This window comes from Manis pentadactyla, chromosome 4 (assembly GCF_030020395.1).
Source record: "Manis pentadactyla isolate mManPen7 chromosome 4, mManPen7.hap1, whole genome shotgun sequence".
NCBI lineage: Eukaryota > Metazoa > Chordata > Mammalia > Pholidota > Manidae > Manis > Manis pentadactyla.
This window is the reverse complement of record NC_080022.1, coordinates 75,599,591-75,620,261: the sequence shown is the minus strand read 5'-3', so window position 1 is coordinate 75,620,261 and position 20,671 is coordinate 75,599,591. Positions and strand designations below refer to the sequence as shown.

Here is a 20,671-nt window from a genome sequence, read left to right as displayed (position 1 = left end):
AGATAGAAGCACTGTTAAGGATTGCACAGCAAAAAGAAGGAAACTGGACCCCTGATGATCATGAAGCCACCATATGAACCCAGGGTTGCCTACCTCCACAGATGACTGCTAAGTCCAGGGAAGTGAGAGCTTGGGGCATACCAGATCAAGGATCAGCAAGGCTTTCTCCATCTCTTAGGTATGGCTTTCCCTGGCTTTTCCTGGCATGTTAGCTTTGGTCTCTCCTGATTAGTTCTCTCCACAGAGTGGAAAAAGTGCTACCAGCAGCTTCTCACTTGCCACTTTATATAAATAGTGAAACACCTGCATGCTTTCGGCTCCACACTTGGACCTCGTGATCCAAAAGCTACATAGGGATGCTCCTCCCCTTCTAATTCCAGCAGAAAAGTTCCAAGGACTTTGATTGGTCTGGGATAGTTACATGCCCATTCCTGAACCAATATGATTGACCCTTTCAGACCAGTGGAATTGGGGAGCAATTGCCTGAGGAATTAGGAAGAGGCAGATGCAAACTGCAGTTCCCAGAGTCCCCTGTATCTCCTCTACTGTAATTGTCTTTTTAGTTCCTGTGCTACTGCTTTGTAAAGCCTTGAGGGCAAAGAATGTGACTTATTAATTTTGTATCCACCCAGCCAAAAATAGCACCTGGCATATAGTAGATCTTCAGTAAATATTTGCTGAAGAAAGAAATGAATAAGAAAAGTCAGGCTAAGTGTTTCAAGAAGAGTGAGTTAGGAGTCTATGACAAAACTGAGCAATAGGAGGGGCGGAAGATGGCGGCGTGAGGAGAGCAGCAGAAATCTCCTCCCAAAACAACATATATCTATGAAAATATAACAAAGACAACCCTTCCTAGAATAAAGACCAGAGGACACAGGACAATATCCAGACCACATCCGCACCTGAGAGAACCCAGCGCCTCGCGAAGGGGGTAAGATACAAGCCCCGACCCCACGGGAGCCGAGCGCCCCTCCCCCCAGCTCCCGGCGGGACAAGAGCAGGAAGAGCGGGAGGGAGACGGAGCCCAGGACTGCCGAACACCCAGCCCCAGCCATCCGGGCCAGAGTGCAGGGCCCTGGATACTAGGAAAACAGGGCAGCAAGAACAGTGAGCGGGCACTGGAGGCTGGGCGCCAGAGGACATAAGAAAAGCGAGAGACCATTTTTTTTTTTTTGCTTTTTTGCTGTTTTGTTTTGGCGAGCGCTTTTTGGAAGTCTTAAAGGGATAGGGACCCCAATACTAGGGAAACAGGGCAGCAAGACCGGTGAGCAGAGGCCTGAGGCTGGCACCGGAGAATAAAGAAAAACGAACGACCACCTTTATTTTTTTTTAATTAAAAACTTTTTTTTTTTAATTTAAAATTTTTTTTCTCTCTTTTTTTTTTTTTTTTTTGGTGGTCGTTGTTTTGTTTTGGCAGATGCTTTTTGGAAGTCTTAAAGGGGCAGGGCGGGCCACTTAATCCAGAGGTAGGGAATCCGGGATCTCTGGGCACCCTAACCCCTGGGCTGCAGGGAGCAGGGAGGACCCTTACAGAGATAAATAGCCTCCCAGCAGCTCCTGCTCCAACGCGACTCCACCATTTTGGAGTAGCTGCCCGAGCCAGGCCACGCCCACAGCAACAGCGGAGATTAACTCCATAGCATCCAGGCAGGAAGCAGAAACCCTGTCTGCGCGCAGCTGCGCAGCACAAGCCACTAGAGGTCGCTGTTCTCCCAGGAGAGGAGGGCCACAAACCAACAAGAAAGGAAGTCCTTCCAGCCATCACTCGTCCCAGTTCTGCAGACTATTCCTATCACCATGAAAAGGCAAAGCTACAGGCAGACAAAGATCACAGAGACAACACCAGAGAAGGAGACAGACCTAACCAGTCTTCCTGAAAAAGAATTCAAAATAAGAATCATAAACATGCTGACAGAGATGCAGAGAAATACGCAAGAGAAATGGGATGAAGTCCGGAGGGAGATCACAGATGCCAGAAAGGAGATCGCAGAAATGAAACAAACTCTGGAAGGGTTTATAAGCAGAATGGATAGAATGCAAGAGGCCATTGATGGAATTGAAATCAGAGAACAGGAAAGCATAGAAGCTGACATAGAGAGACAAAAGGATCTCCAGGAATGAAACAATATTAAGAGAACTGTGTGACCAATCCAAACGGAACAATATCCGTATTATAGGGGTCCCAGAAGAAGAAGAGAGAGGAAAAGAGATGGAAAGTATCTTAGAAGAAATAATTGCTGAAAACTTCCCCACACTGGGGGAGGAAGTAATCGAACAGACCACGGAAATACACAGAACCCCCAACAGAAAGGATCCAAGAAGGGCAACACCAAGACACATAATAATTAAAATGGCAAAGATCAAGGACAAGGAAAGAGTGTTAAAGGCAGCTAGAGAGAAAAAGGTCACTTATAAAGGGAAACCCATCAGGCTAACGTCAGATTTCTCAACAGAAACCCTACAGGCCAGAAGAGAATGGCATGATATATTTAATACAATGAAACAGAAGGGCCTTGAACCAAGGATACTGTATCCAGCACGACTATCATTCAAATATGACGGTGGGATGAAACAATTCCCAGACAAACAAAAGCTGAGGGAATTTGCTTTCCACAAACCACCTCTACAGAACATCTTACAGGGACTGCTCTAGATGGGAGCACTCCTAGAAAGAGCACAGCACAAAACACCCAACATATGAAGAATCGAGGAGGAGGAACAAGGATGGAGAGAAGAAAAGAATCTCCAGACAGTGTATATAACAGCTCAATAAGTGAGCTAAGTTAGGCAGTAAGATACTAAAGAGGCTAACCTTGAACCTTTGGTAACCACGAATTTAAAGCCTGCAATGGCAATAAGTACATATCTTTCAATAGTCACCCTAAATGTTAATGGGTTGAATGCACCAATCAAAAGACACAGAGTAACAGAATGGATAAAAAAGCAAGACCCATCTATATGCTGCTTACAAGAAACTCACCTCAAACCCAAAGACATGTACAGACTAAAAGTCAAGAGATGGAAAAACATATTTCAAGCAAACAACAGTGAGAAGAAAGCAGAGGTTGCAGTACTAATATCAGACAAAATAGACTTCAAAACAAAGAAAGTAACAAGAGATAAAGAAGGACACTACATAATGATAAAGGGCTCAGTCAAACAAGAGGATATAACCATTCTAAATATATATGCACCCAACACAGGAGCACCAGCATATGTGAAACAAATACTAACAGAACTAAAGGGGGATATAGACTGCAATGCATTCATTCTAGGAGACTTCAACACACCACTCACCCCAAAGGATAGATCCACTGGGCAGAAAATAAGTAAAGACACGGAAGCACTGAACAACACAGTAGAGCAGATGGACCTAATAGACATCTATAGAACTCTACATCCAAAAGCAGCGGGATATACATTCTTCTCAAGTGCACATGGAACATTCTCCAGAATAGACCACATACTAGGCCACAAAAAGAGCCTCAGAAAATTCCAAAAGATTGAAATCCTACCAACCAACTTTTCAGACCACAAAGGCATAAAACTAGAAATAAACTGTACAAAGAAAGCAAAGAGGCTCACAAACACATGGAGGCTTAACAACACGCTCCTAAATAATCAATGGATCAATGACCAAATCAAAATGGAGATCCAGCAATATATGGAAACAAATGACAACAACAACACTAAGCCCCAACTTCTGTGGGACACAGCAAAAGCAGTCTTAAGAGGAAAGTATATAGCAATCCAAGCATATTTAAAAAAGGAAGAGCAATCCCAAATGAATGGTCTAATGTCACAATTATCGAAATTGGAAAAAGAAGAACAGATGAGGCCTAAGGTCAGCAGAAGGAGGGACATAATAAAGATCAGAGAAGAAATAAATAAAATCGAGAAGAATAAAACAATAGCAAAAATCAATGAAACCAAGAGCTGGTTCTTCGAGAAAATAAACAAAATAGATAAGCCTCTAGCCAGACTTATTAAGAAGAAAAGAGAGTCAACACAAATCAACAGTATCAGAAACGAGAAAGGAAAAATCACGACGGACCCCACGGAAATGCAAAGAATTATTGGAGAGTACTATGAAAACCTATATGCTAACAAGCTGGGAAACCTAGGAGAAATGGACAACTTCCTAGAAAAATATAACCTTCCAAGATTGACCCAGGAAGAAACAGAAAATCTAAACAGACCAATTACCAGCAACAAAATTGAAGCGGTAATCAAAAAACTACCAAAGAACAAAACCCCCGGGTCAGATGGATTTACCTCGGAATTTTATCAGACATACACGGAAGACATAATACCCATTCTCCTTAAAGTTTCCCAAAAAATAGAGGAGGAGGGGATACTCCCAAACTCATTCTATGAAGCTAACATCACCCTAATACCAAAACCAGGCAAAGACCCCACCAAAAAAGAAAACTACAGACCAATATCCCTGATGAACAAAGATGCAAAAATACTTAACAAAATATTAGCAAACCGAATTCAAAAATACATCAAAAGGATCATACACCATGACCAAGTGGGATTCATCCCAGGGATGCAAGGATGGTACAACATTCGAAAGTCCATCAACATCATCCACCACATCAACAAAAAGAAAGACAAAAACCACATGATCATCTCCATAGATGCTGAAAAAGCATTTGACAAAGTTCAACATCCATTCATGTTAAAAACTCTCAGCAAAATGGGAATAGAGGGCAAGTACCTCAACATAATAAAGGCCATCTATGATAAACCCACAGCCAACATTATATTGAACAGCGAGAAGCTGAAAGCATTTCCTCTGAGATCGGGAACTAGACAGGGATACCCACTCTCTCCACTGTTATTTAACATAGTACTGGAGGTCCTAGCCACGGCAATCAGACAAAATAAAGAAATACAAGGAATCCAGATTGGTAAAGAAGAAGTTAAACTGTCACTATTTGCAGATGACATGATACTGTACATAAAAAACCCTAAAGACTCCACCCCAAAACTACTAGAACTGATATCGGAATACAGCAAAGTTGCAGGATACAAAATCAACACACAGAAATCTGTGGCTTTCCTATATACTAACAATGAACCAACAGAAAGAGAAATCAGGAAAACAACTCCATTCACAATTGCATCAAAAAAAATAAAATACCTAGGAATAAACCTAACCAAAGAAGTGAAAGACTTATACTCTGAAAACTACAAGTCACTCTTAAGAGAAATTAAAGGGGACACTAACAGATGGAAACTCATCCCATGCTCGTGGCTAGGAAGAATTAATATCGTCAAAATGGCCATCCTGCCCAAAGCAATATACAGATTTGATGCAATCCCTATGAAACTACCAGCAACATTCTTCAATGAACTGGAACAAATAATTCAAAAATTCATATGGAAGCACCAAAGACCCCGAATAGACAAAGCAATCCTGAGAAAGAAGAATAAAGTAGGGGGGATCTCACTCCCCAACTTCAAGCTCTACTATAAAGCCATAGTAATCAAGACAATTTGGTACTGGCACAAGAGCAGAGCCACAGACCAATGAAACAGACTAGACAATCCAGACATTAACCCAGACATATATGGTCAATTAATATTTGATAAAGGAGCCATGGACATACAATGGCGAAATGACAGTCTCTTCAACAGATGGTGCTGGCAAAACTGGACAGCTACATGTAGGAGAATGAAACTGGACCATTGTCTAACTCCATATACAAAAGTAAACTCAAAATGGATCAAAGACCTGAATGTAAGCCATGAAACCATTAAACTCTTGGAAGAAAACATAGGCAAAAACCTCTTAGACATAAACATGAGTGACCTCTTCTTGAACATATCTCCCCGGGCAAGGAAAACAACAGCAAAAATGAGTAAGTGGGACTATATTAAGCTGAAAAGCTTCTGTACAGCAAAAGACACCATCAATAGAACAAGAAGGATCCCTACAGTATGGGAGAATATATTTGAAAATGACACATCCGATAAAGGCTTGACGTCCAGAATATATAAGGAGCTGACACGCCTCAACAAACAAAAAACAAATAACCCAATTAAAAAATGGGCAGAGGAACTGAACAGACAGTTCTCCAAAAAAGAAATACAGATGGCCAACAGACACATGAAAAGATGCTCCACATTGCTAATTATCAGAGAAATGCAAATTAAAACTACAATGAGGTATCACCTCACACCAGTAAGGATGGCTGCCATCCAAAAGACAAACAACAACAAATGTTGGCGAGGCTGTGGAGAAAGGGGAACCCTCCTACACTGCTGGTGGGAATGTAAGTTAGTTCAACCATTGTGGAAAGCAGTATGGAGGTACATCAAAATGCTCAAAAGAGACTTACCATTTGACCCAGGAATTGCACTCCTAGGAATTTACCCTAAGAACGCAGCAATCAAGTTTGAGAAAGACAGATGCACCCCTATGTTTATTGCAGCACTATTTACAATAGCCAAGAATTGGAAGCAACCTAAATGTCAATCAATAGATGAATGGATAAAGAAGATGTGGTACATATACACAATGGAATACTACTCAGCCATAAGAAAAGGGCAAATCCAATCATTTGCAGCAACATGTATGGAGCTGGAGGGTATTATGCTCAGTGAAACAAGCCAAGCGGAGAAAGAGAAATACCAAATGATTTCACTTATCTGTGGAATATAAAACAAAGGAAAAACTGAAAGAACAAAACAGCAGCAGAATCACAGAACTCAAGAATGGACTAACAGGTACCAAAGGGAAAGGGACTGGGGAGGATGGATTTGTAGGGAGGGATAAGGGTGGGAGAAGTAGGGGGGTATTAAGATTAACATGCATGGGGGGGTAGGAGAAAAGGGAGGGCTGTACAACACAGAGAAGGCAAGTAGTGATTCTACAACATTTTGCTATGCTGATGGACAGTGACTGTAAAGGGGTTTATAGGGGAGACCTGGTATAGGGGAGAGCCTAGTAAACATAATATTCGTCATGTAAGTGTAGATTAGTGAAACCAAAAATAAAGAAAAAAAAAAAAAAGGGTAGTTCCTGTGTGTGAACCTCCAACGAGTTCTACACAAGGGTATAAAGGGCATATCAAAGTGTAGGCAAAGGGTCTGTTTGTGTTTATACAGAGGATCAAAGCCTAATTGGGCTGCCCCAAAAATGAACTAAGATATGATATGAAAGAGAACTTCCAACATCAGCACTCTCTGGAAGACTCATGCCAGAAGATGATCATCAAAAAACCCCAACAAAGATCCACGCACTGCTACAGCAGTAGATGCACTCATCCCACCAGTTCCTGGACTTACCATGGGAATGAGGAAGGAGATATCTAAGCTGGCCTGTGCATACTGTAAAACAACAAATTTGACTGGATCTATACTGTTGGAACTCAACCAAGAATTTGGAGAAGTGCAAATTGTAGCTCTCCAAAGTCTTACAACTACAGACTATTTACTGTTAAAAGAACATATGGCATGTGAACAGTCCCCAGGAATGGGTTGTTTTAATTTGTCTGATTTCTCTCAGACTGTTCAAGTTCAGTTGGACAAAATCCACCATATCATAGATAAGTTTTCACAAATGCCTAAGGTGCCTAACTGGTTTTCTTGGTTTCACTGGAGATGGCTGGTAATTACAGATATGCTTTGGTTATGTAACTATTCTCCTATTATGTTAATGTGTGTGTGTAATTTAAGTAGTAGCTTAAAACCTATACATGCTGAAGTTACTCTACAAGAAGATATGTCAAAGAAATAATCAATCTTCCCATGTTTTCTTCTGCCTGCTACTTCTATAGCTTTTCTTCTTCCTTCCGAATTACAACCCTTAAATAGAATTCGTGCCTCATATCAAATTTACCGAGTATCATAATTCTTCCAAGTGGTAAAGATACCTCAAGACAAATGCTGGGCATAGAAGCCACAGGGCATAAATATGCAAAGAAGTAAAAAGCTAACCTTTTCAAACAATAAGGCTTCCCTCTCACTTACCAACTTCACATTTCCCTGTATGGCCCCGGAAGATGACTGGTTAGCCAGAGACGGGTAAGATTCCTCAAGGGAGGAACAACCTAAGACAGGCACAGTCGCAGGGGGGCCATCAGGTGAGAAATTGGGGATCAACAGAGGTGAGGCTTAGAACCTCACCCTCCCTGTTCTGAGAGAAATCTTCTGCATACGTGGATGTTTTATTGCCCTGGTCTAGCTTGGATTAACACATAGTCTACAGGCACACACCTGATCATCTACATTTGCTCTCTTACAACACTAAACTATGTTTTCTACCTTTATCTTGTATCTACCTACCACTTCAGCATTTTATTAAAAATAATAATAATAAAGAGAGAAATGTGGTATCCACATATAAATCAAGTATAAAAACCAAATGAGTATTCATATTTGAACTGACTGTTTATAGTTCATAATGCATGAGCAAAACCGAAAGTTTCTGTGATGACTGCCCTTGTACTGTTCACTATGTAACTTATTCATTATGTAAGAATTTGTTCTACATGTAAGAACTTGTTTGTTATGCCTCAGAAGATTGGAGACTGACGAAAATTAGGCTTGGGGTGGATTAATGATTGTGCATTGAGCATTGACTCCCCTATACAGAATTTTATTGTCGTTAACAACCATTTGATCAATAAATATGAGAGATGCCCTCACAAAAAAAAAAAAAAAAAAAAAAAAAAAAAAGGACAGACTTCCAATGGTAAAATAAATAAGTAACCGGGATGTAATGTATAGCATAAGGAATATAGTCAAGATATTGTAACAGCTTGGTAGGGTGAAAGCTGGAACCTAGAATTATGTATATAAATGTTCTACCACTGTGTTGTACACTTGAAACTAATGTAATGTGATACTGTGCATCAACTACCCTTCAATAAAAAATAATAATTAAAAAAAAAAAACAAAAAAACAAAAACTGAGCAATAGGTATAAAGTATCAGCAATAAGTAGTGCATTAAGACCACTAAACCTGTCTTAGGTTTGGCAATTTTTTACAGTTGTGGTGGAGGCAGGAACTTACTGCAATGTGGCCAGCTTATTCTGAATAAACATATGACCAGCATACAAACTTGTGTACATAGCAAGCAAATAGTTTTTTTTAGCAGGAAATTCCTGAAAAGTCTCTTGTAATTTGTTGTTCAATTTTGTTAAAATTTTTTAAAAGTCATATATCAAAATGTGTTTTAGGATGACAGGAATGTAAATCACTTTGAGAAATCAGTTTGACTGCCCTTGGTGATGATGGGTAATTTTAAATTCAGAATGGCTGGAGAACTGTAAGATAATTTTATAGACAAGTTTTGTCAACCTGTTCCCAGGGCATGAACCTGGGTGGGAAAACACAATTTAATATGGGAATTATGTCAAGAAAAGATAAAAATAAAAACTAACATGAGTCAAGTTCAAAATGGACTTTTCCTGGAAATAGTTTGTAGATAGTGTGTGAGGGAGACTCTGTAATCAGAGTTGCTGTATTCTGGTTTAAGTATGTACAGAGGCAGGAAACAATAGAGGGCCAGATGCTGGGAAAGTTTTCAGAAAAGCCAGTGTGGAGGCAACCAATGTTAATGTTGAGGAAGAAATAATTTGTTGAAGAGGGGAGCAGAACCAAATATAGTGTTGTGAAAAGATAGAAGTAAAGGCATGGGAAAAGTTTGCTTTAAAGAAATTTATTTTACACTCAAATTTTGAGTAAAAGCTCTATTCAATACTATAGACTATCCCTGCTTTGTTAAACTACTATATATCTCTGATTGATTCATCAAGCATTCAGTCTACTTTGAATATTTAAAAAGTAAAGATGCACTGAGCTTATTTACATACTGAATGTTATCCTGATCCTAGGTGATGTTATAGAGGGCAAAAATATCATACTGTTTTCATCTTATGTTCCCAGTACCTTATAAAGTTCACAGCCCACCCTGGCAGTAGATGTTTATTGAATGAAAGATTCCTTAGCCTCTATGGTGCTTTACAATTTTTGAAGAAGTTTCACACATGTGATTTCATATAATTCCATAACTCTTCAAAGCATATATAATACATTTTTCATGTGAGAAAATAGATTCAAAAGGAGAAAATAATGTTCCAAGTCACAAAGATTTTGAATTCAATTCTTCTTTCTGGTTTAGTTTAGTCAGAATGTCTCCTTTCAATGAATCAAGTTTACTTTAAATCATGACACATCCACAGACATACAGATATGTAGGGGATTTCTAATGTTTTTCTATTCAGCTCCACACCTCTTTTGGGGGTCTAACAGCTGCTATTCACACTATTCTACCCTTCTCGTCATGCAGTAGAAAAGTGATCCATTCCTAGCCAACTATTGTACTCTGACCACAGCATTTGACTGCGGTGAGGGTATGACCTAAGGTATGTCAATCTGAGTCCTTCTCCAGGACTTTTCAGTTTAGAGGTAAAAAGGATTATTGCTCTTTGAAATCATGGAGCGTGAAGGATGTAAATGTGAGTTTGCTTGTAGCCACGGAGAGAGGCTAGTGGTAGTTGGAGAAAAATAAGTGAGCTGACTGAGGTGGATATTAAGCCCCTGACTGGTTGTGCCTAATGGGTCAGCTCTATCTTAGATAAATGGAACCATATGAAATTGCCTTTTATTTGGTAGGTCAAAATGCTTTAATATCATCATTTTCATTGGGTTCAAATGAATATACAAGTTAAAAAACACACAATGTCAATTTTATCCAGAATCTCATGAGATTTTTCCCAACTCGTGCTTGTGATAAATGAGAAAATGAAGGTAGAAACTTCAAAGCACTTGCTCAACATTAGTACTAATGCCAAGTAGGCAGGTTTTCTGAATTTCAGTTCAGGACCCTTCCCACTAAGCAAAACAAGTCCCAAATTTTAAATTAGTCATTTCCAAATTTTGTAAACCAGTTGCTATTCACTGCTTGTTTTGTCTTGAACTTTAGATTCTTTTTCCTTGGTAAGCCTTGGGAAATATGCTGTTATGACTCAAAATAGGCAAAGCTTTTTGTTGTAAACTTTTCCAGGAAAAATAATCTCTAAGTTTTGACTAAAACCATGAACTTCAAATACCAAAAGAAATAATCTGATTTAAGTTAAATACATGGTCATTTTTAAGGCAAAATTTTTTATGCAAAATTCTGATTCATTTTTTTCTTCTTCCCTTTTATTAGATCTTCCGATGGAACTTCGCAAACTTCAGTGGGGACAAGAAATACCAGGAATTTCTTTTAAATATGCAGATCCCTGAGACCCACACCACTGTATCAAAGTTTCTGGCTATGGGCTAGGCATCTTTGTTTTACAATCTTACTGGGTGTTCCTATACTCAAATTTAAGCAAGTACTCCCTTAAAAAGTGCCATTCCTAAGGATTCAGTCATTAAAGTCTCTTTCTTAACACTCAAAGGGGAGCACCAAGAGCACATCCCTATACAATCCCCATATTGTCACAGTTACCAGTGGGGCTGTGCTGTATCATGTAGTGTGTTGTGCTGGGAAATGGTTAGGAAATAGTATTCCACATGTGAGCCAACTCATCAGCACCCATTAAATCAGGCAATCACCTACACATATATGTGTGTATCCTGCTCAAATCTATGTCTTAATCTACAAGATATTTGTAATGAACAGCAAAGTATTTCTACCTCAAACCACACGTATCTTCAACCAATCTCATTTTGATTACTTCCCCTACATCTGCTAATTAACTACTTCAGTTAATGGTACCACAGGCCACCTAATTGAGCAAACTAGAAAACTCAGAATTGTCCTCACTTCCATGTTTAACCTCTCATCTAATTAGTTACCCACTTGAGTCAGATTTACTTTTCAAACTTCTCTCAGGTTAGTTTTCCTCTCATAATCCTCGTTGCCATTGTCAGAGGGTCCCCCCTTAGAAGTTCGTTATCTCTTATGGACTTTTGAAATAGGCTCCTAAAAGGCTTTCCTGTCTCTAGCCTCACTTTTTCTGTAACCTATCTTTCACATTGCCATTGGAGATACATGGCTAAAATGCAAATCAGATTTGGCCACTCTTTCTAAGGTGGTTCCCCATTCCATCCCAGATAAAGTCCAATCCATTTGTATGACATACAAAGCCCTTTAGCGATCTGGTTTAACTTAATCTCTTGCTATTTCTGCCAAAGCTCATGATTCAAATCCAATAGTTTTAGATTTCATTAACTGTCAAATATCACATTATTTTCATCATTTAAAAGTGCCCTAAAATTAAAATCTTGTTAGTTTTACTCACTGTAAAATTTGGGGCTTTCATAAAATGTTTTGAAAACTATCAGAGCTTCACAGATCAAATCAAGGACTCCTTGTGAATGTAAGCGAAAGTGTGCCACTGTTATCTAGGCAGACAAGATACGTTGGCTTATCCTGTAATTTATTCATGTGTAAAGATCCCTTCTCAGCAGGAAGCATAAACTAACTGGAAATGTCTCTATACTATCTCAGTCCGGCATTAGCATGATATTCTAACCACTCTCCTGAACAGTTTGAAAAAGAAAGTCAAAGGAAAAGGTATTACTTCTTCCTATTCAAGATAGTAGCATGAATTCTGTTCCAATCCATTGTAACTCAAGCTCTGATACCATAGGTATTCTAGATATAATTTCCTTCTGTAAGTAGACTGACTCTTCCACGTGTATTTACAACTTCTCATCCAGCTTTACCTAGTGTCATTACTCTGCGCTGCCGGTGTGGTGATCTTATAAGTCAGGAAATGATATAAGTAGACTGGGACAAGAAGAAGACAGCCTATTTAGAAGAGTCCATTTGCATTACAGATCTGTCTGCACATTTTCATGAGATTAACTTCACTTTAAGACAATAGGAAGCAGCTATTAACATAAATGTAGTGAATTGTCAAATAAGTCTTAAGTAAGAAAAGAGAGCAAGAGAACATATAAAAGAAAGAGCATGTGGGATTACGGGAAAAGAAAAATATGCTGGAAAGTATAAAAATTTGGCTAATGGTCATTATGGGGGTCTAGAAAGAGGAGAATGGTAATGTCAGTACTGACCTAGAGCAGTTCAAGAAGCCATGTCTCAACTAATTCTGAATATACCATCAAAGAAATAGTATACTCTTTTATTTTTAAATGGTGCATGGAATAGTTCTTTAGGCTCTACTATAATTAGCACTGCTGTTGTCTTTCCCTACCATTTCTTATTGTTTTTTCTAAGAGATTATAGTAGCCTTAAATTCATGTACTTTGATCCCAAAACTCTTTCAGTGAATTTGTCTCTGTCTTCTAGCATTAGTTTGAAAAATCTGATGGCTTGTTTCTCAGATTCTGGGAGCTTCTTCCTGGCTTGTTCTCTCAGCTGGCTAAAATAGAGGTTTATATTTGATCCAGCAAGATCCTACTTACTTGCAAGTTGCTTCTCCTTGTCTTTCCTTATGAAACACAGCAGACACCCCAGACTAACCTGGATGGTTGCTGTGTATAATAAACACCCCGTGTCCCTCTTCCACTAAGTACTGTAAGATAAACATTCAACTCTCTCCCAGCCACTCACTAGCTGGACTATAAAGTCCTTTGTTTGTATTCAAGAGTGAGGTGAATTATTTACTTTCTTAGCTATGGATAGCTTAGCCATAACATCATCAAAAATAGCCTGAGATCACTGGAGTTGTCAGTATTCTTAGAATTGAGTAGCAGAGTAGAAAAACTTAATAAATTACACTTCAGAACTGGAAATTTGACAACGTCATGTTAATTCATTTTAATGATTAATAAATCTGCTGTCCAAAAACATTGCCATTTATAGCATGACTTCAAGTTACAGGTTAAGCCTTTTTTATCTTGTTTGTCATCATCAGTGGTCACTGCTGGTCACTGCCCTGTTATTATAGGGTCTTTCCTTTATCTTTTCTGTACTTCCATCTTATAATCTTCAAAAAAAAACTTTGTATGCCTATTTATGGTTTCCAAATCACCTTGGGTTCTACAATCTCTACTTTGTTCTTAAACTGGCAGCTGTTAGAATTAGCACTGCCATGATAGATGTTTCCCTGGCCATGATCACGGAAGGAAGCTGGTCTAATGTCCTTATACCAGATTCCAGTTCACAGGTCAGAAAAAAGTGCAGTGCTTCATTGCTCACTCTTGGTCAGCTTACTGTTCATTTTGACCCTACATATGTTGCTGATATAGTTTTGTATAATAGCTACAGCCCCTTTCTGACTTTTTTTTTTGATAATTTGGTTTGTCATTGTTGCTTTGTACCTGCCCTCACTCAATACTCTATTTTTTGTTTCTAACACCTCTCTAATTGTCCGAGGTCATTTTGAATTCAGATGCTGTCTTTTGGTTAATGGTTAAACATTACCAGAGACATCTGGGAGCATCTTCTACCTTCTAATCCAGGCCCACACTAAATTCACAACAATTTATTTAAACACCAGCAAATATCAATGAGAAAATCTTAAGTGGGGAATTGCATCCACAATAACAACAAACTACTTAAAATACCTAGCAACAGTCTTAAGAAGAAAAGTGTAAGTCTTTTATGAAGAAAAATACAAAACTACTGAGTCATAAAAGAATTGCTTTCCCATAGGTTTTGTAGCTGAGAAGGGCTTAGCATACACCTAGAAGGCATTATGATAAAGATGTTAAGCAAATGAATGCTGGAGTTCCTAGTGAAGAGAGGCTGCTGGGAAGCCATAACCACTTGGTGACTTTTTACTATCCAAATACACAAAGTCCACTGTCCCTGGAGGGTATCATGCTGCCTGCAACCCACATTACAGTAGAAACACTAATTACAATGAGCCTTTGGTCAGGTTGCAGTGTTCCTTGTAGGGAATAGTTTCTAGTTTCATTTTATGAGAAAATTTAGGCATTTTTGTTCAGAAATCAAAAATCATTATGAACTCTCACTGGTAGATTTATTAATTATTTATTTAAGGTCAGTAAACATTAAACTTCAAAAAAAATCACATTTTAGTTATGTAACAAGTTGGACATTTGAGTTCCAATGTAGTTGTTTTTTTAGAACCTTCACATGGCTTTTTCACGTAGAGTAAAACTGAACCCTCTGGTATCCTGAACACCTAAGAAATGAGTTTTTGAGATAGCTTAGTTTTCTTTATTAGTTCAAAAAATTTAAAATATTAACAGGTTAGATGGAAATTTTTCTTATGACTATTATATGTTTTCCTGCCTCTGTAAACAGAATATTCGGAGTAAAATTAACTTTTGCTTGAAATCAAAGGTTCAAAATAACATGGGAGAGCTTTTTCTATGCAAACACTGGCTCTGCCACTTAATAGCTGTGCACTTTGGGCAAGTCAGTCAATCTCTCTGAGTCTTGGATTACACACAACCTGAGCTATTTACTTTTCCAGGTTGTTGTGAATGCATGAGAGAGAAAATCAGAACATGGACTGTACACTATTAAAAGTAGCAGTATTGTTTTAAGTTTAATTTGGGTTCAGAAGACAAATAGAACTAATTTTTTTTTGTGTGTGATGGTCATGTGCCAGGTACTTCACGTTTTGTCGCCTTCAATATTTGTAACAACCTTATAAGGTGGTTATTGTTGTTCCCATTTTATAGATAAGATATTAAAGTTCCGAGAAGTTAATAACTTGCTCTTTGTTATAATGATGAGAGAATAAGTGTTAAGGGGGTCAGGCATTTTCTTCATTTTATGAAGGGTGAATCAAAGTCCAGAATTTGCCATGGTCACATCCTAAGCAAAACTAAAATTTAAAAATAATAGTTTCCATTGTCAGTTTATTGGTTGTTTTTTTTTAACTTTTTTAGTTTTTGGTTTTCTTCTTCAATAGAGTCAATCTATGACTAGACATTTATTGATATTACAAAACTGCTATTGACTTCAAAAGTATGATAGTGATATTATGGTTATTATTATTTTTTAATGAGTCCTGTTGTGGGCTCAATGTGTGCCCCCAAGATTCATATGATGAAACTCCACCCCCTCCCCATGTGATCATATGATATGTTAAGAGAAGGGGCCTTTGGGGGATAACTGGGTCAGATGAGGTCAGGAGTGTGGAGCCTTCATGAATGCGATTGATGCTCTCATAAGAGTCCGGAGAGAGCTTGCTTCCTTTCTCCACTCTCCACCATGGGAGGATAGGAAGTCAGCAATCTACAACCTGAAAGGAGTCCTTGCTAGAATCTGACTATGTTGGCGCCTCCAACTTCCAGCCTCCAAAACTGTGAGAAGTAAGTTTTTGTTGCTTATAAGCTACCCAGTTTATGGTATTTTGGTATAGCAGCCCAAGCTGATAAAGATAAGTCCTTTGTTTTAGAGATATGTTCTAAAATAATTACCAATGAGCAGTTATGATTTCTGAATTTGTTTTAAAAATTACTTGGAGTGAAGGGGATTGGTTGTGGGTGGGGGGTATAGATGAAACAAGGTTAGCATGATTTAATGAATTTTGAAACTGGGTGATGAGATCTGATTCTAAGTCCCCTTGATTTCAAAGCCCATACATTGTTTTATCAGGTGGAACCTCCAAACACCATCAAGTGTAATAATAAATTCTCTGGGTCTCCTCTAAATGAGGTAAAGTATGATTTTTGAAAACCACCTACTATCATATACTCTTCCTGTCTTTTGCATTTTTATTAACCCCTCTGAAGGAGTCAGGCCTTGGGAAAGGAATTAGAAAATGTGTTTCCCTTTGAGCAATACTCTATAGTATCTCATATAGCACTCTTACTGTGGAATGACATGGTCCAAATTCATGCAATGCTTTTTTGGTTTGCTTGCAGAGATTCACCCTTTTGCTGAAGCTTCTGAGTTGCTGCTGATGCTGTGTGGCTCAGTGTTGAGACTGGCAGTGATTCCCAAAGTCTTCAATGGCCACTTGTGGGAGTGTCCTACTATAGGTAGCCAGCTGCCATTGCCACCATGAAGTATCTTCTACTGAGCTTTGTACTGGTTCTCAAACCTGAATTGGAAATTATCTATTCATCCAAAAGTGGATTTATTGTGAAGTTATTGCAGCATAAGCTTATAAACACCTGTCTGGGCTGCTTCCAAGACCCCAGCAATATGGCTAATGAGTGCTGTGAATTCAAAGAGTACCTTTGTGTAATCCCTGGCAGGAAAATTTGAATGGTCCTGAAATTTTATGGTTGATTTATGATAAAAACTCAATGTTTTCCAAATTTGACAACAGTCCTAAAAGTGACTTTTGGAATAGTGAGCTGTGAATCTCAACGAAACTTTTCAAATCTGCCAGAAATGAAAAACTTGTATCAACCATTCTAGAGGAAAGACACATTATCTTTCAATTCCTTCTATAAATAATGTATAACAAAATCATTGCCATTTTACAGTGCTATCAGAGAATATATACCCAAAGAATGTAGTAAAACATTTTTATAGATTATGTCATAAAATTAATTAGTAATATATGTTATTTTTCTGGATTGGGGGATGTTTGTAGTATTTGTCAGCTTTTCAAAATTTGTGACTTGTAATTTCTTTACTTATTCTACATGAACATTCATTTTTGGACCTAAGTGTTTTATATTCATAATTTTGTGATCCTTTTCTTAAAAGGCTCTCCAAAATTGTATTAACATGAAGTATCATAAAACCTAGACCCACCCTTGTTTCCACCCCACTCTCAGCACCATTTGTATACTGCCCTTTTTTTCATTAATACTGTTTTTGTCTTCCTCTGGAAAGTTGACAGACCTTCCCAAAGGCCTCCTAGTTTCTCCTTTCTTGGAAGAAGGGTAGACTTGCCCTACAGTTAGCTCAGGATGCTAATTCTGGTGGAGCCAGGCAGTGGTGCACCAGTGTTTTCTTGTGTCATCTTGTCTTACAGATGGTTGGGGGTCTGATAGCTTTATTCCTCTTCACCTGACATGTATGGTGTTGGCTAAGCCACAGGACTGATGTGAGAACCAGCTTTTTAGTATGCAGACCCACACCGCCAGTAACTCTAGTTCTTCTTGTGGGGTGGGGCACATGCCCTGCCATGTTAATGAGACTTGTGGTAGCTCCTCCAACCCTCCCCTTTAGCACAGGCCATCTGCGTGTGCTTTTCAGACTCCAGTTCCCCATTCATAGAAATCCTGGCCTTGTACCATGGTCCCCAGTACCTGGAGCACAAATGATTCTCAGGACTATCTGGATCTATGACATTTCCTCCCAGGACACAGATGCATTCAGGCCTTGACTCTCATGGTCTCTCAACTACATTATAATCATTGTTAGACTGTACTGAATGCTAAGTAAGCTTTGGGTATAAAAATTATTTCCTGAATTGAAAATTAGGGAAAATAGTGAGGAAATTTTGAGTGTCCTTATGGGGTTATGGAAATAAATACTTAAAATCTGAAATGTACTGAAAATATTCCAGAATGTATGTAATTAAAGAGCAGTTTTCTGGTGTTTTAAATGATCCTAGATTGTCGTGCATTTTAAATTCATTCGGCTGCCCTTCACACATCCTCTCTTCCCTTGTCATATTGGCAAAGGTCATTTTTTACTTCTTCTGTGGGCTTATCAGTTAATAGCTCTTTGCACTAGAGTTAGTGGCCTTGAGAGTGAATTTGGGGCCAAGCTGCTTGGGTGGAAATCTCAGTTCTATCACGGAAGAGCATGCAACCATGGGCAAGTTATGTAATCTTTCTGTTCTGCAATTTCCTCATGTATGAAATGGTGATAGCAGCACCCACCTCTGAGGCCTCATGAAGATTAAATGAAATCAAACTGTTTAGAACAATGCCTGGAAAATAATGGGTGGTCAGTAAATGATACTGTCATTCTCTTTCTCATTTGTTATTTCAAATCTGCTAACTAAGAAACCAGATACTCAGGTTTATACAGACTAAATAAAATAAAACTAAATGGGCTTTGAGTGAGTGGCTAACCAGCTAGTCCACAAGGAAGGTATTTGAGCATTAGTGCAGCTGTCCCATTCAGGCAAGACAAAGCTCTAATGTGGCATGTTTCTTTTAAGAGGGGCTACAAACCTGACCTGCTTCTTCTGATCAACAGAATATTGACTCCTATTATTGATCTAGACAGAGAATTTTAATGTTATACAAAAGCATTGTTTAATTCAAGGCTTTGTAATGACAAAAATATTAGGTGAAAATGGCTTAGCTTGAAAAATGAGCATGTAATTTATGAGCAGCTGTATTAAGCATAATGATGTTCAGAACAAAATTTAATGTTCTAAGTGGTTCTGATGTTGATCACTGTCATCCTTTGTCTATGAACTAGTGACACCCTTAGCAGTGGGTAAAGGAAATGTCTGCCTTCAGTGAGATCTTCATCTCTCATCCTGCTCTTCACAAGCTTCAGCGGTTCTGTTTCATTCCCTCTAGCTATCCTTCCTTCTTGTTTTTCCAGAACAGACACATGTGAAGCTGAAATCAGACTCAACCTCATTCTGAGACAAGGTTCTGTCTACGATGAAAATGAGTGCACATTATGATGTCCAGCACATAGCAGCATCTTAAGAAATGTTTTTTAAATTAATGCATGATTTGCTCTGCTTTTCACTGGAAGAGAATAATGCACATGGTCTAGACAAACTGCCCCAAATGTACAGAATATATTGACCCTAAACTGCTTGTTTCCTGTGCCACACTATCAATCATCACCCTGGCTCCTCTAGTCAGGACTTGTATTGTCTAATGCATGAAACCAGCTGTACACAAGGCCATCTATACACAAACTGTGTGATCCTTATTTTGGTGGGTCAGAGGTATTTTTTGCTTTGTTTGACTGGGTGGGTCACATTGTTCAGTGGCAGATTATAGATAGGAGAGCAGCTAACGTAGTTGTTAAGCATATTAAAATCTGTTAAGTTGAATTTATTATTTATTTTGCTTGAAGTTCTGAACTTTCATTTGTGGTCAATCTGACAAAGCTTTAAGTTTACGAATATCAAATGCACTAGTAGTGATGCTATTTTTATTACTTTTTCTCTGCTAGAAATTATAATAAACATCCAAACATTTCTTAAAGAAAAAGAAAAGGGAACAGTCAAGAAACAAGTGACCTAAAGTCAGGACTAAATTCAAAACACGCTTAAAGATTTGCTGTGAGTGAAAAAAATGTAAAATTTAGTTGCTCCATCTAGTGGTGAACCGTTATATGACTTTAGCGAAGAGATTTTAGTTTTTCATGTGGAAGACTATTCAAATTTTGTTCTGTAAGTAGAAAAAAATTATTAATAGACTCACTATCTTATTAACAGAAAGCTACAACACATAAAAAGAAAATATCACTTCTTAATGACTCCAAATAGACTTAAAGACATATTTTGCTAACCAACTCAAATTTCAAATAATTCTTTCTCAGTCTAGGAACTTGCATCAACACTGATATCCATCTATCTATATCTATATCTATATCTATATCTATATCTATATCTATATCTATATCTATATCTATATCTATATCTATATCTATATCATCTATATCTATCTACATCTACATGTATATGCATATGTATATCTATGTCTATATCTAGATTTATATATCTACATCTACATCTACGTCTACATCTGCATCTACATCTTATCTATATCTATATCTATATCTATATCTATATCTATATCTATATCTATATAATCTACCTGTATCTATAAACTACATTTAAAATTTATCCTGAAACTATGAGGAAATTTAAGCCTTACCCGGATTGG

At 38.1% G+C, this 20,671-nt stretch overlaps 1 long non-coding RNA gene across 1 annotated transcript in view; it reads left to right on the top strand.

Moving 5' to 3' along the window:
• LOC118914876 (uncharacterized) overlaps positions 1-11,412 on the top strand; it is a 39,149-nt gene extending 27,737 nt beyond the window's left edge. The window contains exon 4 of the long non-coding RNA XR_008997055.1: positions 11,172-11,412. This is a non-coding gene — a long non-coding RNA (uncharacterized LOC118914876). The remainder of the gene's footprint in view (positions 1-11,171) is intronic.
• Positions 11,413-20,671: the final 9,259 nt, after the last annotated feature.